We start from the raw sequence: 27,720 nt of genomic DNA, 5'->3' as shown, positions 1-27,720 counted from the left end.
TAATAATAGCAACTCTTTAATGCTAATAAAATGTCATTAGAATCAGTATTGGGTGCTTTAATCAAAACTTTTTGTTATATCAGGAAGTCATAAAATATGTAGATAAAACTTGTACATTTTATCTTAATTAAAAAACATAAATGTTAATTCTTTCACCTATATTTGATCCCAGGCCAAGGTATTTTATTTTAGTATAAGTCAGCAGACTAGATTTCCTTGTCATCTTTCTTACATAAAAGGGACCCATAATTCATCATCTCAGATTTCCAGTTTTCATTTATTTCAAGTGGAGCAATAACTTAAGTACACTTGCAGAGAACTACGATTAGAAGATTTACAGTAACTTTCAATTTGTTACAATTAGCTTCTCTATACCTAATTCAAGTGTGATTATTTTAGGGAAGTCAACTTTATTGGGAGGATCCAAAGCACCCAACATAATTACCATAAAAACAAAAAATTCTTCTTTTTGTTTTACTTGTTATTATTGCTATACATAATGTAATGATTAATTAAATTATAGCTTCAGGGACAAATATAGCGAAAATGTTTAACTCATTACTAAACATTAGTAGCAGAACTATGTGCATAAACTATGCAACTGACTAGCTATAAGTGTAATTGTGCCATTAGTATCCATCAGTTTGTTTCACAGAAGGTAGAGAGAATAATAACCAATCAACAAGATGATGGATGGTTAAGAAAGCTTCTAATCTTCAAGAAAATCCAAAGCATATCTGCACATTTAAAAAAATTAAAGGGATTAAATTCATAATCTTCAGAAATATTTTTCATAATCTCTTCTGATACTTCCCAATTCTTTCGTACATTTGGCTCATTTTTTCTTCCCATGTTGAGTCATATTTTCTTTTCCATCACCCTTTTACCACTCTCAGGTTTTATTTTGAGGTGTGTGTGTGTGTTTCTGTGTGTATATGTGTGTGTGTGTGTGTGTATCACTTTAGCCACTTTACATTCTTACCTTTTTCTCCATTTTCTCAAGTCTCACCTCTAATTCTTCTTCAGAATCATGAAATATCTGGGGGAAAATGGGAAAAAAGGGCAGTCTAAAATTATTTTCTTGGTAATTAAACTCTTATATCTTACAGATATTTGCCAAATTTATTATTTGCCTGATCCATCAAAGAACTAAGGTAGTAGTCTTTAAGGCTCGTGCGTCCCGATAGAGTAAATTAAAGCAACACTGCAGTTTGCTAGTAGAGAATGTCTTATATGATAAGGATCATTCAAATAATATAAAATTAGAGAGTCATGAAATACAACACAAATAAATACATATGAATGAATTACCTGGAAACAAAAAGCCAGCCCAGGAAGTTTTCTTCTTAATATAATTACCTTAGTGCCACCAACTAATGATAAGATCATGAAATATGAGCAAAATATAACTATATTTTTCACTTTTCTCTTAAAAATATATGATTTTTCATTATTCACGATTCTCATCAGACAAAGTAAACAAGAGCAAAATTAATTTAAAAAATGAAAATACGCTATAGTCAAAATTTCAATAGAACTATGCTAGAAAAATATTACCAAAGAAACTTCGAATATTTGGAAAAAATACATATATGTTAGCTTAATTACTACTTACACAAGAGATTGGTTGTAGGTTTTATGTCTACCTAATAATGTCATGATTTAGTGAGAAAAGGATTGAATTGAAATTCTGAAAACTTCAATTATGTGCCTTTTAAAATTTTCATTTTCAGAATAAAATCTGCTTTAAAATATTTAAAAGCTAAAGTAGACAAAAAATTTTTTAAGGAATGATTTATATAGTATTATACATAAGCAGAAATTTAGGTTCAAATTAGAATATGGAAAACAAATGGTTTTAATCATCTATTTTCCTGATAAATAGCAAAATAGTTTTGCAACATTAGATGTTTTATTCAATATCTTTTAGTTAATGATTAGAAGAAGTTAAGAGGAAGCCTCTCCAGGTCCAGAAATTAGACGTTTACAGTATTTATCAGCATACAGTTGTCTTTCTAAGGCTTTTGAAGTACAACCGTACACACCGAGAGACACACACACCTGCAAACACAGACAAAGCTACCAACCGATGTGCCTATGAATGTATAATATTCTACTTTATTCACTATTGGTTTGATCTCTTTAAATAAGTCATGCATTGTTTACAGGGCACTGTATTAGCAAAACTGATTCAATGTGATATTCAGGTTAATTATTTTATTATTCTGGGGTTTTTGACCTGGTTTCTATTTCAGAAGTCATAAACAGTGCAAATTTGGATTAGTGAAACTGTTCTTGCCTATAAATGATTTTCAAGTAGAAATAGCTCAAACAGTAAATCAAAAGTAAAAACTACCCTCAGAGAATTCTCATTCTCTAATATAGACACAACATTAAAGAAAAGAAACCCACCAAAACTTCTTACCAGATTTAATATATTTTCTTGTAGATTTTTTTACCAAGTTTTCCATGTAAATTGTGCTTATTAAGATGTAGATATTTAATTGAAATCTAAATGTAGAAGAATTTGCAATCATAGTTACATCTACCTTACCTTAAGAACAAAATAAATATTGCATAACAATAAAATGAATCCAAAAAATCCTAAAAAAAAAAAATGTAAGCAACTGGCCGGGCACGGTGGCTCACGCCTGTAATCCCAGCACTTTGGGAGGCCAAGGCAGGGGGCATCACCTGAGGTCAGGAGTTCAAGACCAGCCTGGCGAACATGGTGAAATCCCGTCTCTACTAAAAATACAAAAATTAGCTGCTCATGATGGCAGGCACCTGAAACCTCAGCTCCTCTGAGGCTGAGGCAAAAGAATCGCTTGAACCTGGGAGGTGGAAGTTGCAGCAAGCTGAGATTGCGCCATTGCACTCCAGCCTGGGTGACAAGAGCAAAACTTGGTCTCAATTAAAAAAAAAAAAAAAAGAGTAAGGAACTAATGTTAATAAACAGCTTAGCTAGCTCACACTGCCTACGTCCATGCTACAAAACTGTAGACATAAAGCAAAACTAATATCTGATGTTCTCATGTTCCTTTCAAAGATGGGTTATCTTGGTGTATCCCTCAAGAGAATGTACATTTGACTGAAATCACTCAATATCAGTAATTTTAAAAGTACTTTCCCTCTATTCCGAAAACAAAACTATTTATATTAGCTAGAACCTGTGAATATGATTTCTTACATGGCAAAATGTAATTAGGTTTAGAGACCTTGAGGTGAGAAAATTAACCTGATACCTAGGTAGACCAAATCTAATCACATGATTCCTTAAAAGCAGAGAACTGATCCCAGCTGTGTGCAGAGAGATGGCAGCATGAGAAGGATTGGACTTGGACCACATCCAGTTGCTGCTTCTAATATGTATGGGGCTGTGTGCAAGGAACTGAATTGTGCCAACAACCTGAATGAGGGAGGAAATGGATCCCCCACTCTCACCCCGAGTCTTCAGAAAGAAATGCAACCATACCAAAACTTTGGCTTCAGCTGGAGTGAGATTAGTATTGAAATTCCGACCTATAGAAAATAATACAGTTGAGTTATTTTAAGCCACTAGGTTTGTGGTCATTTATTAGGACAGCAAAAGAAAACAAATACAATTCCAAATCATATGTCTGGTTTAGTTGCCATGTCTCTTTAGTCTACTTCATTTGGCAGTTTTTTCAGTCTTCCATTGACTTTCATGACCTTAACACTTTTGAAGATTGTAGACAGATTAGAATGTCCTTCAATATGGGTTTCAGTGTCCATACTGTTAGATTTAGGTTATAAGCATTTGGCAGATTACCACAGAAAGAATACTGCAAGTCTTCTCATTGTATTTTGTCAGATAGAGAATGATTTTGATTCTGTCCATTGCTGATGATATTCACTCTGACCACTTAAATAAGTTATCTGCCAGGATTCTCCAACTGTGAAGTGACTATTTTTCCTTTGGTAATTCTTTAAAGTTTTGGAGGGAGCACTTTGAACTATGTAGTTATCACATTTGTCACCAGACTGTCACCAGACTGTTAATTAATTTATGTATTAAAGTATGGGCTCCTGGTTTCCTCTTTAATTCGAGGGTTACAGTCATTACTTTTATTTAAATGTCTCTATGTCTCTCCAGTAGATATTCTCATGACTGTTTTTGGATTCCCCCTCAGGCTACCTGGCTATGAGGATATTCTGTTCACACCACTGGGTTCCATGACTCCACACCAGGTTACCCCAGATCATGCCTTCCTATGGACATCACTTTCACTACTTCTTGGGCTCTGATGTTTCTCACCAGCCATCCCCACCCCGCACATAGATACCCACCTCACTTTACTGGGCTCTGACTCTTAATTTTCACAATTTTTAAAACTAAGTTAAAACTTCACTTGTTCTTTATGGAACCCAATAACTTAGTGCTGAAAATGTGTCAGTTACTAACTGGTACATGGTTTCAGGATACCATGGGATCAGTTGCAAAACACTATGAATAAAAATTAGATTATTAATCTAATTTAATCAGCGATTAAGGGGAGTTGTTCTTAGTTTTGCTCATATATCCTACAGAGTTAGAGTGAAAATTTTCAAATTATTTAATGTGATACAAACATTACATTCTAGAAAATTTCACCATTGCATTCGGTAGACTTTAGTAAGAAAGTATAGTATGAATGTTTATTCATCTCTTAATTTACTTAAAATGCTAACATACAACACAAAAGAGTCATCAGAGTCAACAAGTTTAAATGAAAAGTATTTTAAATGCTTAGTCGGAAACCCTAGATTCAAATATATACCCTCTAATTTACCATGGGCAAATTAATTACTCTTTTTTTCTCATTTATAAATAAAATAATCTTTGTTTTGTTCCCAGTGGAAAGTTCATGAGCTTTCAAGTCAGATAAGTTTGGGTTTGGATCTCTGTTTTGGCATCAATAGTTATGTGACTTTTGACAAGTTATTTAATTTACCACATCTTCTATTTCATCATCAGTAACATGAAGATAGTAATTGCTACCTTAGCAATCAGTCTGAAGTAGGAATGAGATGGGACAATATGCATAAATACCTAAGCCAGTAGCTGTTCGGTGCTTATAGTGTGTGACAGTAGTATCAACAACTGAACAAAAAAAGAGAGAAATATCAAAAATATTTTGTGAATTTTAAGATGTTATAAATATGTTATTTATTTTATTTTTTAAAATATTTTCCTAACACTTTGCATTTCTCCTTTTAGGCATTATGGGAAATATAATAATTTATTTTCTAGCATTTTTAAGGCCATATGCCCTACTGAAATTTAATGGAAGAACCACATTTGTGCTCAATGTCCTAATATTCACCTATAATATTTCATTGTAGTTATTTGTTTGCATCTGTATCTTCTTTCACTTGAGAGTAAACTCTCCACAGGCAGTGTCTGTCATGAGGTTTAACTTATGAGTAAGTGTCAAATGGATGTGAAATAAAGAAATGAAAAAAATATGTGTTAAGTTCACATATATTGATAGAAACAAACAGCAGTATTGGTTCACATTCAGAACCATCTTTCTAGTTCAGATCTACTGAACACAGAATATTTTAATAAAAGCATAGAACATCTGTATTTTTAAAAATCTGTTTGAATATGAGAAAATGCATGTTATCTTATAAGAATTTCAAACTAATTTTGAATATGTAAGATATTAGTTTTTCATTTAATAAAACTGGATTCACTTCCATTACTAGAAATAAAAACAAATAGGCCGTGCGCCGTGGCTCATGCCTGTAATCCCAGCACTTTGGGAGGCCGAGGCGGGTGGATCACGAGGTCAGGAGATTGAGACCATCCTGGCTAACACCGTGAAACCCCGTCTCTACTAAAAATACAAAAATTAGCCGGGCGTGGTGGCGGGCACCTATAGTCCCAGCTACTCAGGAGGCTGAGGCGGGAGAATGGCGTGAACCCAGGAGGCGGAGGTTGCAGTGAGCCCAGATGCGCCACTGCACTCCAGCCTGGGCGACAGAGCAAGATTCCGTCTCAAAAAAAATAAATAAAAATAAATATATAAATAAATAAATAAACAAAATAAAAAATAAAAACAAATAACTAAAATCAATGTGTACTTTTTTTAAGTTGAACAGTTTTTTTTTAGAGACAACATCTCAGGTGTATCACTATTTGTCCAGGCTGGAATCAAACTCATGAGCTCAAATAATCCTCTCATCTCAGCCTCCCGAGTAGCTGGGACTACGGGCATTTACCACTCTGCCTGGTTTATACTTTAAAACCCAAAGTGAATGTCTAGAGACAATTGAGGAACTGTGTCCAGTTCAAAACTATAAGAAAAGAGTAGCTTGAAAAACAAGTTTGTTATTTCCGCTAATCATTTTATTAAATTCCTCAATATTGTTAAAACTGAAAATCCTAATAATTTTATCCCTACTGTTACTGTTAGAAGTGTTTATAGTTTTCTTGCTCTTAAATCTTTCCCTATAAAGTTGTAAAAATATTGAGATTTTACTTTAGTTACTTTATCTGGAAAAAGTAGTACATGTTAAATTTTTGAAAAGGGCATGTAGCATTGGCCCAGAAGGCTAAATAACTTGTTATCCAATATGGTTGAGGAGAGTGAGTGTTGGGTATCTAAGTGAATGTTGCAAATTCCAGAAATGGAGCCAGAATGAGAACTTAGGGTCACCAGAGTGAGAGAGAGGTAAATCATTATGTCATACATCATACTCAAACTACAACACTAGAATGATCTTTCAAACATTTCTAGGAATCATTTGGCCAGTGGAGCATTTTTAGATGGACTAACCTAAATACTAGTAATTGCTGAATAGAATATAATACTGGGTTCCTGGAACCTAGTTTTAAAACCCAGTTTATATTTTAATGAAATATATTTTATTTATATTTTAATGTTACCTTATGACAAGGTAACATTTTTTCTTTGATCAAAAAAATTGACATTATAAAATAAACTACTTCTTTCCCATCCATGCTATTATACAAAATTATTTTTAAAAATTCATTTTTGCTATCCTGTCTTCTCTGATACTCCAAACTAGTGGTAAACATTGTCAAATGCATTTTAATGTAACACAATCATTTACAAAGTAAATCTTGTTTTTCAGAGAGATGCATTTATATCTAGAAATAATTCACTCGACATGTGATAAAAGGAATTTAGATAGTTTTAGATTTTTAAACAAGGGCCACTGACATTTAGGGATTTCTATCAAGTGTTCAAGGAAGTCCATTTAGTAATGAGACAAATTCTGAGTACGACACCTGGGAATATCATTTGTAGTCCACAAGGACTTTCGAGTCTGCCTAACAATAATAACAGGTAACACACGTTGGAATTTAATTAAAAGACTGATGAGAAGCAACAAGAGCAAGTGGGAAGATGGAAAAAAGATCCCTTAGTGCTTAAGAGTAAAGAATTGCGTGTAGCATTTTAGGGATAGTGGTTTGAAGGGTTAGGATGGTCCAGGACAAATTCAAGGCCATCATACCCCTCTGCCTCTGCATCTTTCCAGTAAGACTGGAAAGCGAAGTATCTTACAATTTATGCTCCCTGCTTCTGGTGCTTTTCAGTGATAGCCTGAAAATTATCAAGCTTCCCAAAAACCTAGTACAAGAAATTTCACTTAGTTTTATTGTGATTTGGATCATTATTGCACAGAATATATTATTGAAAGCATACAAATACTTGTAAGTTGTTGTTAGGCAATTGACATTTAAAATGAATACCTTTAAATTAGTTTTCAAGACTACAAGTGTTAATAGTGAGGAGAGAAAATGAGGAGTTTAGGTTTTAAGTGATACTTTTTTTCATCTGTAGTTTTAAGTTTCCCCAGAAAAATCTTCCAGATTCTTTAAAAGGCAAACTTGTTAATATTGCCTTCCTGGTTAATATTCTTCTATGACTCTTAATTCAACAAGATAAAACCCAAATTCCTCAGCATATAGTCGGCAGGATTCTGCCCACTTTCCTGTTTCTGTTTAGCCATTTCTCACAAACCCTTTGGAAGTCAATCTCAACAAGCTGCTTATTGCTTTCTTTATGCATTTTATGTGATGTTCTCTCTGCCTCAACTAACCCATTTATTTACTCAGTGAGTGCATACCCATAGGAAAACACCTCAATTCATAGCCCTGCACCTTTGTGAATGCTTACAAGCTCAGGCAGAGTGTGGCGCTTTCTTCTTTGTGGATCCCATGTCTCTAATGACATTCCTGTAATTATGCTTTGGTGTTCATGTCTTCCGTTAGTCTGCAAATGCCTCAAAAAGAGAGATCATGTTCTATACCTCCATGATCCTCTTGTGCCCAGACAGAATAGGTGGTTTGTAAAGCATTGTTGAAAAACGAATGAGTGACATATATGGAAGAGAAATATTACTAAGACGCCAAATAGGTTCAGAACATAGACGAACAAGACGGTGCTAAGAATAACAATTCACTTACTTGACAATTTTCTTAGGGCCAACTAATCTAACTTTCCTTGCAAAACCACCTTCCCCATTCCATGCATAAAGAGTGGAATAAAAATGTTGCCATTACATTCAGTGCACCCTAGTGGCTACAGAGAATTGACAGCACTTAAACATAGGGTTTCACTCTCGTAATACTTTTTCACACCTCGTCTCTACAGCTCAGCCCACTCCTTAACAATTGAAAAATGTTGGGGTGATTTTGTTTCTTTGAATATTTATAAGATCTGCCATTTGTAATTTCTTGAGGTTTTTTATTGCTTATATAAAATGACATCTATAACGCTTTTAATCAACTTCTGTATCTAGCACTCAAATGCTGTTGACATTAAGGTAAACAATATAATTTGCACTAACACTATGGCAACCTCTAAGTTCATGTATACACAACATGTTATCTTCTGCAAAATTTTATGGAAATTTCTTTTTTTTTTATTTTAACGCAGTAGACAGGTACTTGAACAAAAATGACCTTTTTATATCCTAAGTTCCTCAAATCCTCTACTGTGATTCAGTTTTGCATATTGCACCTGCTGAGTTCCTAATGCAAACTATCACAGTGTGTGGTCCCTGCTACTATAAATATGAATTCTCTCATTGTGATTTCATATCTTCAGCACTGATTATAATGATTCTTTGTCAGCTCAAAGCTGTCAACATTGTTCTCAAAGGACTACAATCTTAGCTAAAAAAAAAATACTGGGAGCTAGTCACATGGAATTAAAGGTGGACTAGTGTTCTCAAAAAAAGAAAAGGAAGACAAATGTTTCTCTGCTTTCTCACTGACAAGAAAAGAATGAACTGTATAGTTTTGGTTTTGTCATATCACCTTATTAATGAAACTTAATATTTTTTAATGAAACACTTGGCATCACTTTTATTTTTTCTTATTCTACTACAGCAATATTCTAAATATAAGCCACTGATAGTTATTTTTCTGCTTAATCCTCCTTAACACATTTCCCTTTTCATAAAAAGTGATAGACTACACAAACACTCAACTGCCTGATTACGCAAATACCTCTACTAATTTGCCAAGGTTAGCAGAAATGGTGCGTGTAGTATTTTGTTGGCTATGCATGGATGAAGGGTGCAGAAACAGCACAAGGCTGTATATTTCACACTCCATAAACAAAATGGTGAAACATACACTAGAAAGGTGCCATACTTATCTAATCTAAATTCAGGCAACATCAGTAGCTTTGATCTCTATTAGGTTAAATCACTGTCTCTTCAAGGAATGACCAAATCATTAACCCAACGAACCAGTTGATGAAAATACTCACATATATGAATACTGAGTAAGCAACATTTCTGATACAGTGAGAAATAACTCCACATAGTTGAGCATAATAATAATGACTGGAATAGCTTTAAAGTTTTATCCTTTTTTTCCATTTATTTGTCCATTCATACAAAAAAATGTATTAAACATCTCTGAACTGAGCAAAGTGCTAGGCACTAAAATAACAAAGATAAATAGCAATTTTTAATGCAATTAATCTCATAGTTTAGTGGGAAAAGCTAGCTCTATAGACAAATTAATAATACAGAACACTGTTAGAACTCTTATTAGTAAGGATAATCTCAGTCATAACAAATGACCCCCAAATTGCAGTGGTTTACAAAAACTAATATTGTCCTCATCGTTGGGCTATGATTCTCCTGTATATTATATGCACTATGGAACTCAAGCTAAAAGAAATATTCTCTGTGAAATATTTCTGACTCTTAATATTATTTTTATCTGGAAGGGACACATGCCAATTTCACTTATATTTCACTGGCGAGACCAAATAACATGGCCAAGACTGACATTAATGTGGTAGTAAAGTATTATTCTCCCTCCACAAAGGGCAAGAAAAAAATCGGAAATAACTATTCGGCTCTAATAGTACTATAAAACAGAGGTGGACCAAGCACTTTTGGAAGACACTGGGCAAATCAGTGTTAGTTCTGGAAGAATCTGAGGTGAAGACGACATCACGGAGGAGGTGACAATTAAAGGACAATAAATATACCCTGTCAATATTATCTTCGCACATTATTAAGGGGTTGGGGGGTGTAATTCTCTACAGAAATTTAGTGGTCTAGAAGTATAAAAGAGAATGGTATGTTTGGATGGGAGTGGAAAGTTCAGGACCCAAAATACAATATTCTGCAGAGTAGGAGAGGTAGTGACTTCGGGGGAAAAATAAAATGTCTTCAAGACTAGATTATGAGGACTGGACTATATTTTATTAGCTCTGGAGAGTAGGAAATAGCTAAACAAAAAAGGGACGTGGACTGTAACCAGGTCCCCGAGACCTTCTAGGGGAATGGGAAATACTGAGCAGTTAGACTGTTCTCAAGAAGAAGATGAAGGCCTAAAATAGAAAGGAACAGTAAGAATAGGAAAGGGTGACTTGCTGCTTCCTGGGAAGTTTTAATTTCAGATGTATTAGTTGATAATTGGGACCTTAGCTAGTCTATCTTTGATAATAAAATGAAATACAAAGATATAAAGACATTTATTACGTGACTGCAACTGATTTTAAATGTTATGCTAGTAAAACATTATTATTTAATGTTTTAATAAATTATGTTAAATGTTATGGGAAAATATATATGAAATTTACCATTTTCACCATTTTTAAGTGTATGGTTCGGTGGCATTAGGTATAGTCACATAGTTGTGCTACCAACACCACCATCCATCCGCAGAATATTTTTCATCTTGCAAAACTGAAACTATGTACCCATTACACAGCTATTCATTCCATTCTTCCCCAGTCCCTGGCAATCATTATTCTACTTCCTGTCTCTATGAATTTGACTAGATTAAATACCTCATATGAGTGTTTTAATTGTATTAAAAGAAGGAAAATTATAATTCTATGAAGTATATCTTTTTTGAAAGTACATCACTGATTATCATAAACCAATTCATAAAATTATTATGAAATGTGCTATTTTGTAGACCAATGACTGCACAAGCTCACTAATTCACTGGAAGGATTCATGTAACTAAACATAAAGTTATATACAATAGTTAACAGTTATTGCAGCAAAGCATATAGTGAAAGATTACAGGAAAAAGACACACAATAGGCAAAGGGGAATGGTCACAAACACAGGCTTTCTTTCCTTCACTTTATGGGTATCACATAATAGATGCATCATTTTCTCCACCTGCAAATTGTAGATTATGTGGGAGCAATCTTTACCCAGGAAAGCCCACTTGAGTCTTGGACTCCAACATGGTGCAGACCCCAAACCAGGCATTAGATGCACATCATGAATCTTCATGTTTACTCTGAACATGCTGACAACCTGGTCCATCTTGATGCACTTGGGAAGCATAGATGTACAGAATGCTTGGGATGTATAGAAAGAACATCATCACTCAGTAGCTACAAAAAAAAAATTCAAGTTGTTTTGTTCTCAGAGTTTGCATGTAATCACTTTTACTTATAGGCAAGAATAGAATAAAACAAGATTGCTGCATTAACTTTTTCCATATATATGTGTATGTATATATGTATATATCTTTTATAACAAAATACACAAATATTCAAAGTCTAGCAGGTTTCTTTTTTTTAATTTCATTTAGTCATCTATTTTTTAAACTATGTAGACAAAGACTTTGCAAATCGTTTTTGATGAATGTTGGATCTCTTGAAAAATTTTTTGAGTTCCTGGTATGACGTTCATTGTGCATGTAAGTCATTAGGACTTTGACCACTAGTTACAGAGACAAATTTATCTCATTAATTTATAGTTACTCCAGTCAAAAATATTATTGTATAGTCCAACTTTCTCTTCAGAATGTAGAGAGAGCAAAGGGCACATGAAGGACAATTCTGGGTGCAGAAAGTTGGGTAAGGAGCATTAGCACAATATTCCTTGGAGCCTCAAATTTCAAAATTATGCCACTGAGTCTTCCCTCATTACTATAAATAAAATGCTTCTCTTTGCCTAGCCAGTCTGCCTATGTTAACTTCTCTCTACCATGTTAAGGTGATGTGATGTGAACAAGCAGCTTCAGTGCACTGGCTTATGATTTACTCACAAATACAGATTTTGGGGAGAAATCAAAGTAGAATCACAGACTTTTACTTTGTTTCTTCTTTTTTAGATGACATGGAAGCTTAGTGTCAGACAGACTTGCCCAAGTAAGTGTCATATAATCAAAGGCAAAGGGCGGGACTTCACACTAGCAGTTGGCTGGAGCCAGGTTTACCAGGAAAGATTAGCTCCAGGAGGAGGAGGAGGAACTGTGGCACTGCTGTGCACTGTATTCCAAATAGTGCTCAGAGATCTGAAGAGGCTCGCTGTCAGCCTGTGGAGGAGAGGCACTTACCCTTGGTCTATCACGTCTTTGAATTACAGCCTTCGTTGGGAAGCAGTAGCTCCACCTCTGTTTTGATGAGGGGTTGGTAGCATTATGAAGTGGCAGAACCTTGGCTCCTGCTCTGGTCCATTAGAACAGCAGTAATGATTTGTTGAGCACCAGGCCTGCTCCTGGAGTGATCAGGAGCTCAGATTCAAAGCATATGAATGCAATTGATATAACCTAGCGGGTGGGTAAACTGGATTCCATCTTGATACCATTCCAGATTGATTTAACAGAACGTCACAGAAGGCCAACATGAAGACCCTAGAGTTACTCCTTATTGCTTACTTCTCAGTCACCCAGTTAATTTGAGAGCTGGATGAAAATTCCTGTCTTATGTCTGTTCATTCAGTCTTTCAAGTAAATATAATATCTGATGAGCCCCAACCATGTACTAGGCAATAGGAATATGACAATGCAGAAAACATTGTCTCTATCCTCAAAAATTTTATGTCAGGTGTTAAATATATATAAGTCACCAGGTGATTTCAATATGGAGTATAATAGGGACTATGATGAAAGAGGGCTACTGTAGCACAAAAAAGAGATACCTACTTCAGTCTTTGAGAATCAAGAAAATTAGAGTGATTTTTAATAGCTGAGGTACAAGTTATTTCTGTTAGAGTATGCTTCTACCTAGTAGCTGTTTTTTACCCTAGAATGTATCACTGTGATTTAGTTTTTGTTTTGTTTTAAAATGTCCATTATGATCCTCAAACATTGTCCAGTTTTTTGCATTTATGGTTAGATTATTTCTCTTGGTAGTGGACCATTCCTAGCTCTCAGGAGAGTAGATCAAGGTTATTTTCCCAGTTTCTAAATTGTTTTTATCACTCACTAGCTTTGGCACCACACTAACATGTTGCCAAAAATTTGTTCATAGTGTCCCTCTATTATCCCTTTATTATCGGTTTGGTTGTTAATAACAACATTTTCTCTTTTATTCTTTTGCTGGTAATGTGTGCCTTGTCTCTTATTTTCTTGATCTAACTTGCTAAAGTTTTGTCAGTTTTGTTTAACATTTCCAAAAAACAAACTTTTGGTTTCATTGATTTCTTTATTGATTCTGTTTTCAGTTTTATTAACTTATGCTCCGATCATTATGCCTATGCTGCTTGCTTTTGCTTGCTTTTTACTTAGTTTGCATTTTTTTCTAGTTTCTTAAAGCAGGAGCTTGGCTATTGATTTGAGGGTTTTTTTTTTTTCTGTACTGATACAGGGATTTCAGGATATAAATTTACATCTAGATACTGCTTTAGCTACATCTCATAAGTTTTAAGGTGTATTTTAATTTTTATTCAGTTCAAAATCTTATCTATTTCCTTCGTAATTTATTCTTTGAGCCATTTTTTTAAAATGTTGTTTATTTTCCAAATGTTTAGTATTTTTCAGATTCTTTTTTCTGTTATAGAATTCTAATTTAATTCTGGTCAGAAAACATGTATGATTTCAATATTTTAAAACTTATTCAGACTTACTTTGTGGCTAAACATATGGTCCATCCAGGATAATATTTCATATGCAATTGAAAGAACTTGTATACTGCAGACTTTGGATTAATTGTGTTAAAAATTTTAATTTTTACAATTTATCAATTTAGTTGATAATGTTGTTTAAGTCTTGTGAATTCTTGATGATTTTTAGTTGAGTTTATAAAAGAACTTGAGTAGCTAAGGCAATTCTAAGCAAACAGAACAAAGCTGGAGGCATCACGTTACCCAACTTCAAACTATACTGCAAGGCTACAGTAACCGAAACAGCATGGTACTGGTATGAAAACAAGCACATAGACTAATGAAACAAAATAGAAAACCTGGAAATAAGGCTGCACATCTACGACCATCTTACAAAAACAAGCAATGGAGAAAAGACTCCCTATTCAACAGACGGTGCTGGATTAGCTGGCTAGACACATGCAGAAGATTGCAGCTGAACCCCTTCCTAACACCATACACAAAGTTATCTCAAGATGGAATAAAGACTTAAATGTAAAACTCAAAGTTATAAAAATCCTGGATGACAATCTCGGCAATACCATCCTTAATATAGTAACAGACAAAGATTCCATGATAAAGACATCAAAAGCAATGACAAGTGGAATATAATTAAACTTAAGAGCTTCTGCACAGCAGAAGAAACTATCAACAGAGTAAACAGACAACATGCAGAATGGGAGAAGATTTTTGCAAACTATGCATCTGACAAAGATCTAATATCACCATCTATAAAGAACTTATGCAAATTTATAAGAGAAAAACAACCCCATTAAAAGTGGGCAAAGGATATAAACAAATATTTCTCAAAAGAAGACATACTTCATACAACAATCACATAAAAAAGGCTCAATATCACTGATCATTGGGGAAATGCAAATCAAAACTGCAATGAGATACCATCTCATACTAGTTAGAATGACTGTAATTAAAAAATCAGAAAATAACAGATGCTGGTGAGGTAGAGGAGAAAGGGAACTGTTGGTGGGAGTGTTAATTAGTTCAACCATTGTGGAATGCAGTATGGTGATTCCTCAAAAGCTAAAAGCAGAACTACCATTGGACCTGGTAATCCCATTACTAGGTATATACTCAGAGGCATATAAATTGTTCTACCATATACACACCTACACTTGAATGTTCATTGAAACACTATTTACAATAGCAAAGATATAGAATTAACCTAAATGTCCATCAATGATTGGATAAAGAAAATGTGGTACATATATACCATGGAATACCATGCAGCCATATAAAAGAATGAGATGGTGTCTTTTGTGGGAACATGGATGGAGCTGGAGGCTATTTATCCTTAGCTAACTAACAAAGGAACAGAAAACCAAATACTGAATGTTCTTTCTTATAAGTGGGAGCTAAATGTTAAGAACTAATCAAGATAAAGAATATAACAGATACAGGGGGTCTATTTGAGGATAGAGGGTGGGAGGAGGGAGAGAACCAGCAAAGATAACTATTGGGAAGTGGGCTTCATACAGAGAGATGAAATCATACGTACAACAAACTCCTGATACCTGTGTTTACCTATGTAACAAACCTTCACATGTACCCCCAAACCTAAACTAAAAGTTAACAATTAAAAATAAACGATTGAGAGTTGGGAATATAACTTATTGCAGACGATTGTTGGATTTCCTATTTCAACTTTCAATTCTGCCAGTTTTTGCTTCAACTACTTTGGACTTTGTTGTTAGGTGCATAAACATTTTTTTTCCTCCCCTGGGTTTATCCTTTCATCGTTATGAACACTGGTGGACCCTTTTGTCACTCTTTGTCTCTTTGTCGTAATGTCTCTTTTCTTAAAGTCTCTCATATCTTAATGCAGCCACTCCAGCTCTTCTGTGGTTATTTTTTGACAGATATATGTATATCTTTTGCCATTCTTTTATTTTCAACTTATTTGTGCTTTTGAATCTATGGTATGTCTCTCAAAAACACCATATAGTTGAATCTTGATTTTTTTTAACCCAATTTGATGATCATTACCTTTTTACTTAACTTATATTGTGGAATTTACATGTATCATTTTCATATTTGCTTTCAATTTGTCTTGTGTCTTTGTTGTTCTTCTGTGATTACTTTACTGCCTTATATTGAGTTAAATAAATAGTTTTATTTCTCTGTTGATTTTTTTTTAAGGCAAAGTTTCACTCTGTTGCCCAGGCTGGAGTGCAATGGTGTGATCTCAGTTCACCGCTACCTCCGCCACCCGGGTTCAAGTGATTCTCCTGCCTCAGCCTCCCGAATAGCTGTGATTTTTTAAAATATATAATTTTGACTTTTCTTAGTGGTTGCTCTAGAGATTGCAATAGAATTTTAATTTAATTCTGGTAAAACACCCAACCTTGGCCCCAAGTAGCTCAACTTCTCTCCTCCTTTGGGCTGTGATTGAAATCCCAGGTATTAATGGTTTAGGATAAATATAATTGGAAGCCACTGAAGTGTTTTGAGTAAGGGAGAGCTAAGTTCAGATCTGCACACCCATGTTCATAGGAGATGACATTTATGAAAAGGTCCTTACACACACACACACAAACACACACCACACACACACACACACTTCCTGTTACCTAATAGGTGAATTTCATGCTGCTGGAAGAGCAAGAATTTCTGAATGAAAAAGTATGGTTCTATTCCAGCTGTTATATTGTTAAGTCATATAACATTGTAGAGTTAGTCCTTCTTGTAAAAAGGAGCTTGTGTTCCATAGACACCTGTGGCTCAGTCTTTGATAACCTATATCAGCTTATGCTGCATCTTTGGCTGAAATATAATCATCACAGAGGTTAGTGCCCATATCCCTAGGTACCCAAGCAGCAAGTGCTAACTGCTCTGTTCTGTCAGCCAGATCTTGGCTCTTGCCTCTGAACCCTCTTCTTTTGCCAGCTTTTGTATACAGTGTAGAAACTGACTGAATTAATTTGTTGCCCTGAATGTGGTGGGTTTTAGCCTTACCGGTAAAACATCTTTAAGACAAATTTCCTTTTCCGAAGAAATATCATTTCTTATATGTAAATATTAGTAATTACATTTCAAGGAAAGAACAATTTGTTGGATGGGAATGTGTTGTCAATGAGTCATTACAAAAAATTGTTAATTTCATTCTCAGTGGTAGACATATAATTCCAAAATAACATTTTGTTTTTTTGTTTTGTTTGAGACAGAGTTTTACTCTTTTGCCCAGACTGGAGTGAAGTGGTGTGATCTCAGCTCACTGCCACCTCCGGCCCCCCAGGTTCAAGCGATTCTCCTGCCTCAGCCTCACAGGTAGCTGGGATTACAGGCGCCTGCAACCATGCGCAGCAGCTAATTTTTGTATTTTTAGTGGAGATGGGGTTTCTCCATGTTGGCCAGGCTGATCTCGAACTCCTGACCTCAGGTGATCCACACACTTTGGCCTCCCAAAGTGCTAGGATTCCAGGCATGAGCCAACGCGCCCAGCCTGTTTTTTTTTTTTTTAATAACAAATTTTTCAACAAAATCAGATTGTATATGACAAGTTCTCCATTGTTCTTTTCATAAAGTAACTTGCAGGAACTGACTCAAGAGTCTCTTCATATGAAGAAAAATTGCATGTCAGAGCTAAGGGCAACCAGGACATTGAGGTAGAGGATGAATTACAGTCAGAGGGATCAAGTGATTAGCCATTTTTAGATGGACCATAGCACATCTAAAATCCACATAAAAAAGTAGTATTGATATAAAGGATTTATGGGAAATAACAGCAGAAGTCAGGAGGAAAACAAACTCAGGATCCAGACTGTCTCCTTAAATGTGTTATTTCTGCTGACTATCTGAGGCCTAAATATGTACAGGCAGATTCTCCTTTAGGGAGTATTTGGGATTCTGACCTGTTGCATAATTTAGTACATTTAATATGACATATAAAATGGAGTAAAGTTAGACATTTATTGTGCTATGTCCACATCATATTTAGAAATTACAGAGTCCTACTTTTAATAGGACAACATCAGGGATTGTATCTACTAAAGACAGAAAGCCCTTCCCACTATAATCTTTTCCTTAGAGAATTATGAATCATATGACCCATTGGGATGTCTGGAAATGATACATTCCTATATTTTAGTTCTCATTGTGTATACTAAATAGATTTTAGAGAAGAAGTTTAAAAAGAAAGAAAGGAGTTGTAGAGTATTCACTCTAACTATGAAATTAGGGTGATGTGTGGAACTGAAATAAAAGAAAGAGGAGCATAGGAACTGGAATGTAGATTACTCTAATTCCTTCAATAGCAAGAATGCACAAAATGATGCCAACACTGACCTTCTTTATTTTACCCTTCTCCTGCAAATGACAAATACATTAAAGAAGATCTTTGAATCCTGATCAGTAAGACATAAGAACAAAGTAGAAGACATTAGAACATCTGATCATATTAGAGGAGGTGGACTTCCCAGTATTTCTGTGAATTCTTTGTAAATCAGAGGGCTTCACATCTTCTTTCCTGTGCATGGTGTAATTGTCTAGATGTGCCAGGATGAGGGTCACCATTTTACAAGCACAATATATAAACACATAGGGTAGTTAGGGTTTTTAATGTGAAAAATAAATTAACATTATATCACATAATTTATGGGAAATGTACAATATATTTTATTGACTGCCTGTAGAACTTGGAAATATGATTTATATGAATTTGCCATTTCAGCATGATGAATTGATTGTCACACTGAGGATTATGGAATTAGCTGGAAGAACAGATGATTAACCACCACAGCATTTTGGCTAGTGAAGTTTTACCTTCTGATTTTTGAACATTAATAAATCATACTTCAGCATATGGGATTATTTTGGCAATAGAGTCACTTATCAATTTAATCGTTTCAAACTAGAGTAATGTGTAAGTTGCAAATGCTGTAGACATGAAAACCAGTTCCTGAGAACAATTGAGTATTATTCTTATAGTCACATTAACTATAGCTGAAACAAACCTTGAAGAGCTAAGAAAACTTAGCACAACTTATCTACTATTTACTAGAAAAAAAAAGAAATCGATACGGCCATTAATTGCACAAATAGCAATACATACTTTGGCTGCTCTCCAGGAAGTGTACCAACTGAGAGAATTTTTCGTACTGCTGGTTTCATTACACAGATCATAGTCACAGTAAAGCGGGCAATGGACTGCTGTTCAATAAACTAAATTTAATGTTACTCAATTATGATCATCGTGCTTAGATATAATACTAATAGGAATGTCAACCGCTATTACATTTTCAGATTTATGTAAAATAATTCAAATGCTATTTGCTACCCCTCAGATACAAGGTTCATCCGGTTGTTTATGCAGTTGGTTGATATTGATCGTGCACAGCAGGTAGCATAGTAGAGGCCCAATGGCAAGTATATATAACATCCCCTGTGCCAGCAGCTAGGGTGCTATGCCAAGCACCAGGGGCAGCATGCCAAGTCATCAAGCAGATAGTGCACCTCTGCAAAGCTGCCTTGTTTTTTTGTTTTTTTTTTTTTTACAATATTTCTTTGAATTGCTCACATGTGCCATGAATAATTCTTGCCAACGTTACCCAGCATGAAACAGAAATGAAAGCAGGAAAATGTCTTTCTTAGAGAATTCTTTGCAAAGCTAAATGAATCCAGAGAAGATATCACTCTGGCATCATTATATGTTGTTATGTGTGCCTGGGGCTGTGTCATTTAGCAAAAAAATGTTACAAAAAACTGTTCAGTGGGCTGAACAGCTCGTACATATGATTTTGTATACCACCTGCAAAAAATATGCCAAACCATATAATCAACCACCTGGCCAAGTAAGTAGGATAGCTAAATACTGCTTTGTTGTTGTACCCACATTTTCAGGAAGTTTGAGAACATAAACAGACACAGGCACAATGAACATGTGTACACGATAAGGCTTGTTAAAGCTTTTCTGTTCAATAAAGCATACAGTGCCTGCTGTTCGGAGTAGTGTTGAACAGATTTGCTTTATTTCTAATGAAGGTGTTTGGGCATTTTCCTGGCACAAATGGAGTGAAATTATGTACTTAAAACAACAGTTTAAAACAACAACACAACAAACCACCACTTCTATTGCACTGCAACAGATTGGAAAAAATGAAAATAGATATAAACTGAAACTCAATAATGAATTAGTGTTGTTACTAAGGATGAATCATTCATTTAGGAGAATCTTGCTTAGTTTTGAACAACCTATGTGTCTAGCAACTTCCACTGAATTCCTTCCTGCCTAAAACATGTGTTTATTATAACAGTCTCCATACCATTGCTCGTGGGGAAAATACTTTACAGGTGGCCTCTTTACTTATTTGGCTATAAGTGAATATGAGAGTAATTTGATTGTAAACTAATCTTTATATCACCAGATTTCCAGTGTCAGCAATGTCAATCTCATTATCTCACCTTTTCACTAGCTCAGCACTGGCTTGCTTTCTGTGGCAATGCACCTTTTAAAATTCTAGTCCCTCATTGTTTGACAGATTACTGGAGGAAGAACTAATAACTAGATGAGGGTATTCAATGTGAAACAAAGGGAGTTGCTGCTTACAGACCAAGGTCTCTTGCTCTCATTCTCCCTGTGGCTCTGAGTTTAAGCTCATTAGATTCTCCCTTTTGTCTCTTTTTAATATAGAAAGACTGATTTGGGACTTGTTGACTCCATCCCAACTCCTTAAGAAAAACGTTAGGATTTTGAACATATAGAGAAGTTCTGCTGTGTAGTATTAGTTTTCTACTTAAAAATCTTTTTTATTTTGGGTGATCTGGTGACCTCTTACCCCAATTTTTTTTCCATCTTTCATTTGAGAAGAAGTTTCCCACATGGGAGCTTTTAAAAGTGCATTTGCTTTGTAAGAATATATAGAGGTATTTTGCTAGTCATTTCAAATGTTCATGTTTACTTCTATTTCCTCAAGAAAAAAAGAAAATAGAGGAGAAGAAAAAAAGAACTTTTAAAACCGATTAATATATATACTGTGTATATTAAATGAAAAAACTAGAATAAGGACAACATGATTTTCTTTTAATTCAAAAAGATCTCTAGAACAGAAGAATCTAAGAATAAAATACATTTCTTATAAACATATAATTAAAATATATTACATAATGTTCTTAAAATTAAAAAAAATCAACTTTGACGTTTATGTTTAATGCTCACTATGAGATAAAGAATTTCTCGTCATTATATAACCTCCCATCTTTCCTCCTGTCTACATTTTTTTGGTTTTGTTATGTATATTTTCACTTTATAATTTTTGACTTTTGCTGTATGCTTTGAAATAGTAAGAACATTATCTATTTTTTAAATTTTTGATTGACATTGAGTATATTATGTTTGAATATATTATGACATTGAATATCAATCACTTCAGAGCCCTGTATTACAGTTACACTAACTTGAGAAAAGAAAATAATCCATAAGTCCCTAAACTTTACCAAAGTACACTTTTCTAAACATCCAGGACAACTACTTTTCAAAAATATATTTTCACCTATTTTTCTTCATCCTGAAATCATTCTGTCAGTATTTTTTCTGCCTCATATCAACTTTCTCATATTCCTACTTCCAATTTTTTTTTTGCTTTTCCAAGTTCAAAATTGTTTGCTTGCACAGTTTTCAAAACTTTCAAGACATCACTACACAGGTTTGCAGAATCTGGTGTTATAAGCACTGTATTTAGGTCAGTCTGATTTCTAACCCTTGTGGGTAGGATGTTTTTGTATATACATTATTTCTTTTATCTTGCTTCAGTAATTTGTGAACAGTCAAATCTTTGAAGACTATGTTCAGGAGATTTTCCAGGGATTTTGTGTTTTCTTTTTTTTTTTTTTCTTTTTATTATTATTATTATTATTATTATTATTATTATTATAATACTTTAGGCTCTATGGTACATGTGCGCAATGTGCAGGTAAGTTACATATGTATACATGTGCCATGCTGGTGCGCTGCACCCACCAACTCGTCATCTAGCGTTAGGTATATCTCCCAATGCTATCCCTCCCCCCTCCCCCCACCCCACAACAGTCCCTGAAGTGTGATGTTCCCCTTCCTGTGTCCATGTGTTCTCATTGTTCAATTCCCACCTATGAGTGAGAATATGCAGTGTTTGGTTTTTTGTTCTTGCGATAGTTTACTGAGAATGATGATTTCCAATTTCATCCATGTCCCTACAAAGGACATGAACTCATCATTTTTTATGGCTGCATAGTATTAAAAACCCTAGAAGAAAACCTAGGCATTACCATTCAGGACATAGGCATGGGCAAGGACTTCATGTCGAAAACACCAAAAGCAATGGCAACAAAAGCCAAAATTGACAAATGGGATCTAATTCAACTAAAGAGCTTCTGCACAGCAAAGGAAACTACCATCAGAGTGAACAGGCAACCTACAAAATGGGAGAAAATTTTCGCAACCTACTCATCTGACAAAGGGCTAATATCCAGAATCTACAATGAACTCCAGCAAATTTACAAGAAAAAAACAAACAACCCCATCAAAAAGTGGGCGAAGCACATGAACAGACACTTCTCAAAAGAAGACATTTATGCAGCCAAAAAACACATGAAAAAATGCTCACCATCACTGGCCATCAGAGAAATGCAAATCAAAACCACAATGAGATACCATCTCACACCAGTTAGAATGGCAATCATTAAAAAGTCAGGAAACAACAGGTGCTGGAGAGGATGTGGAGAAATAGGAACATTTTTACACTGTTGGTGGGACTGTAAACTAGTTCAACCCTTGTGGAAGTCAGTGTGGCGATTCCTCAGGGATCTAGAACTAGAAATTCCATTTGACCCAGACATCCCATTACTGGGTGTATACCCAAAGGACTATAAATCATGCTGCTATAAAGACACATGCACACGTATGTTTATTGTGGCATTATTCACAATAGCAAAGACTTGGAACCAACCCAAATGTCCAACAATGATAGACTGGATTAAGAAAATGTGGCACATATACACCATGGATTTTGTGTTTTCTATTTTGTTTGTAGTATTTGTGTTTTCTATCTTCTTTCTGTCACATTCTGGGGTCTGAAGCATAGGCAACTATTAAACAACTGGAAGTAAATCTCCTTGTTAACTCTTCTGTCTGCTTTCTTTTTTCTTTTTTCTTTGGCTCTTTATATTAGGATATGTTTTCAGTTTATTGTTCACATCAATAGCTGGCCCTTGAAACTTATCTCTTTCTCTTATCTCTTTCTAGCTATATATTGATAATATTGTAAATTTCCAGAAACCCTTTGTTACTCTTGTTATTTTCTTTCCTTAATTCCTTCATTCTTCCATTTCCTCACTTCCTCCCTCCCTTTCTCCTGTCCCCTCTTCTTCTATTGCTTCCTTCCTTTCCTGTTTCCATTCTTCCTCCTTTCTTTCCTTTCAAATATATAGTAGACTATTCTGGTTTTCTTGAAGTAATTACCTATCATATTTCCCTGATGATGTCAAAAGGAGTTTTTTCAGTCTAGATGCAAATATTAATGTAAAATGTTATTTCATACTTTATTCTGTTACTGAAAAATGTTTAATTATATTTGGAAAATCTTGGGGATCTGAATCTACTTTCTCAATTTGTTTTATTATACGTAAATAAATCAAGTATTTATGATAAAAAGTTAGCATCTGAAATTGAGATAGGGTATAAACGTAAAATCATGCTGGAGTTGGAAGAACAGTAAAAGAAAGGAAAATATATCATTAATAGTTTTATGTTGATTTTATTTTGAAATATTTTAAATATATTAAAAAATGAAATATATATTATATATAATATAATGAAATATATTATATATTACATATAATATAATGAAATATATATTATATATAATATAATGAAATATATTATGTATATTATATATAATATATGAAACATATTATATATTATATATAATATATAATAAATGTATTATATATTATATATAATATATGAAACATATTATATATTATATATAATATATAATACATGTATTATATATTATATATAATATATAATACATGTATTATATATTATATATAATATATAATACATGTATTATATATTATGTATAATATATAATAAATATATAATGTATTATTAAAATTAATTTTACCTTCTTCTTTGTGCTTTTTATATGGCTACTAGAAAATTAAAATACATGTATGATTCTTATTATATTATCTTTTTACCAGACAGCCCTATATATGCCACAATATATACCAATATATACCACATGGCTGGTATTTTTTTTATACATACATATATATATTATATATACATATTATGTATTATATATAACATATAATACATAATATGTATATATAATGTGTATATATAATATGTATATATATAATATATAATATGTATATATATATCATATCAATAAATTCAATCAATCTGAAACCGTGTTATCTCTATTTTGGTCTAGTGTTCCCAGAAATTACTTTTACCCACAATTTTTATTTTTTTTGCCATATATGTATTAATATTATAATCTTTTTTATGGTGTGTAAATGTTCTGATCCTTTGGGACTCAGCATGCTTAATCTGACCTTGGTAGAGGCCCTGTTAGCACTGACAGGCAGTTGGAGGTGGACATGAGGTAATGCCCCTTCAGAGTCTATAAGCAAAGCATGACTCTGTGGGCAAGTGAGGTTTCATGGGAGTGGGAGTTTGGGAGTCATTTAAATCAAATAAATCATTTCAAATATCGTCATTCTCAGTATCAGTCTCCAACTCTTTCCCAATGAATACTATAATTAGTGAATAAGATACTAGAAGATTTTGTGAATTTTATGTATGTTGTAATTTCTCAACCCAGAGCATCTGGCTCTGAATTTTTTTAGAGTACTCATAGAAATGTCTTTCTTTCTACCATGGCTTTTTTTTTTTAATTTAAAAAAAAGACTTAAAGCCTATCATGTTATTGCCACTTTAAACTCACCAGTGTGTGAAACAACCATTCATCCTTATGGTGTTATATTCCTCATTTCCAGTGTGATGGTATGGCAGCATCCATTCAGTCTGCCAAAGAGGGACTGTGAATGATAATTTAAGCAAATCGTTTGCGATCTGCATGTAGAGGTTACTGGTACTCCATTTGAAAATAATTTAATCACTGCCATGGAGATCAACCAGGAATCAGTTCCAGATTCCTATCACCAGAGTGGTGCTGTAAGTTACTGCGTTATGTGAGTTTCATGACAGATAGAATCTACTCTAGATAGTTTAACAAGAAAGAAATTTAAGAGAAGAAATTAAGTTTAACATTGTTGGGTGATATAGTATAATATCCAGAAATGACTGCCAGAGCAATGCTTCAGAACTGCCTACCCATGGGAGCTATAAACTCTACCACTTCTGAAAATGTAAGAATGAAGGAGCTATCATCACAACTTCAATTTTCTAGATTACATTGTCACTGTTGTTACAAAATAAATATCTGTATAGGGTTTTGTGAATCATCTGCAGTATTTCTTCATACTAGTTTCCAAGGACAGGAAACTTAGAACCAGAGAAGTAAATTTGTGAGCAGATGCTGTAGAAATTCAGGAAAAAAGGTACTAATATGAAGAATATTATTATAGATAAAGAGAGGCACAAAATAATAGCAAAAGCATTTATACAAAAAGATATTATAATTCTAAACTTTTGTGTACTTAGTAACATATGATTAAAATATGCAGCACAAAAAGGTATAAAGACATAGAGAAATAGACAAATGTACCATCAGAGTGGATGATTTAATATACCTGTCACAGTAATTGATAAATCAAGCAGACAAAAAAAAATCTATAAGGGTATAGGCAATTTGAATAACATAATTAACAAGCTTGATTTACATATATAAATATGTATATTCTGAAAAGTAACCATAATATAAATAGTAATAAATATACATTTTTCTGAAAAGAAATAATAATAATATTTTTTTGTTCAAGCACATATGGATATTAAGCTTTAAGCATGCTTGCCTTTTACTCCACAGGGAGACATTACATCTATCTTCCAAGGCTGTTTACTATGCAAAAATCCTTTAAAAGATAATCCTGGACAAAGGGTAGTCATTGCCTCACTTGCATGACATAAAGACCTATGGAGAATTGTCTACTAATAATGGCGTGACTGAAAGATGGCATTTTTGAGATTACTCACTAAATATCTTAAATACATATAATCGAATGTGTCTTATGTTGTCTTTGAACTCTTAAAACACTTGCCACAAATAGTTTTACAATTTTGTTGTGGTAAAGTAGTACACAGGTGCACTAAATTCTCTTTAACCTTTGAGGGTTTACTGGATAGTATCATTTGTTTAGAATTCTCCTTTTGCTTTTGTCTTGCTATGGTTTATAGTGGGAGTAGTATAATTCCCTGCCTCATTGGCACTGGGCTTGGACATATAATTTACTTTGGCCAATGAAAGATGAATTAGCTTCACACATGCTTCTGTGGACTTGCCTGGTTTAGCTTACACTCTAGGTGCCCTGCTCTGTGCCGTGAAAAAGAAAAATACCTTAGATAGTGATCACTTCTTCAGCTTAGACCTTGTTTTAGTCCATTTAGTGTGGTAATAACAGACTACCTAAAACTGGATAATATATTTAAAAAGTTTATTTGGCTTATAATTCTGGTGGCTGGAAAGTTCAAGACCAGACAGCTGCATCTGGTGAGGTCCTCTGGCTGTTCCAGTTCATGGCAGAAAGCACAAGAGGAGCTCTTCGCATGTGCAAAGAGATCACATGGACAGAGGGAAAGGTGGGGAAGTGTCAAGCACTTTTTCATAACCAGCTCTACCAGAAACGAAGTGTGAAAGCTCTCTCACCCCCAGGGAGGACATATTCATGAGGGTTCTACCCACCTGACCCAAACACCGCCCACCAGCCCCACCTCCCAACATTAACACATTGGAGATTAAGTTCCCAGATGAGGTTCAGAGGGCACAAACATCCAAACCACAGCAGTCCTAAAATGAAACATAAGCAGAACTGACCTGAGCCCATTCAGGCTGAAACACAGGTGCTGCAGCCACTCCAGAGATCTGTGTACCAAAAAAAACCTGGAAACCATCATTCTCAGCAAACTATCGCAAGGACAAAAAACCAAACACCGCATGTTCTCACTCATAGGGGGAATTGAACAATGAGAACACACGGACACAGGAAGGGGAACATCACACACCGGGGACTGTTGTGGGGTGGGGGGAGCGGGGAGGAATAGCATTAGGAGATATACCTAATGCTAAATGACGAGTTAATGGGTGCACCACACCAACATGGCACATGTATACATGTGTAACAAACCTGCACGTTGTGCACATGTACCCTAAAACTTAAAGTATAATAATAATAAAAGAAAAAAAAAGAAAAAAAATGTTT

The 27,720-nt window shown here is 34.3% G+C and overlaps 1 long non-coding RNA gene across 1 annotated transcript; it reads right to left on the bottom strand.

The window, feature by feature from the left end:
• LOC103892257 (uncharacterized) lies at positions 1-27,386 on the bottom strand. The gene is made up of 3 exons (XR_656483.2): positions 27,336-27,386; positions 983-1,039; positions 1-737 (listed from the first exon to the last, which is right to left on the bottom strand). It is a non-coding gene; the product is annotated as an uncharacterized LOC103892257 (long non-coding RNA).
• Between the last annotated feature and the right edge of the window lie 334 nt (positions 27,387-27,720).

The sequence above is a fragment of the Pongo abelii genome, chromosome 14, assembly GCF_028885655.2.
Source record: "Pongo abelii isolate AG06213 chromosome 14, NHGRI_mPonAbe1-v2.0_pri, whole genome shotgun sequence".
Lineage (NCBI taxonomy): Eukaryota > Metazoa > Chordata > Mammalia > Primates > Hominidae > Pongo > Pongo abelii.
The sequence above is the reverse complement of the archived record's forward strand: the minus strand, read 5'-3'. Positions and strand labels throughout refer to the sequence as shown.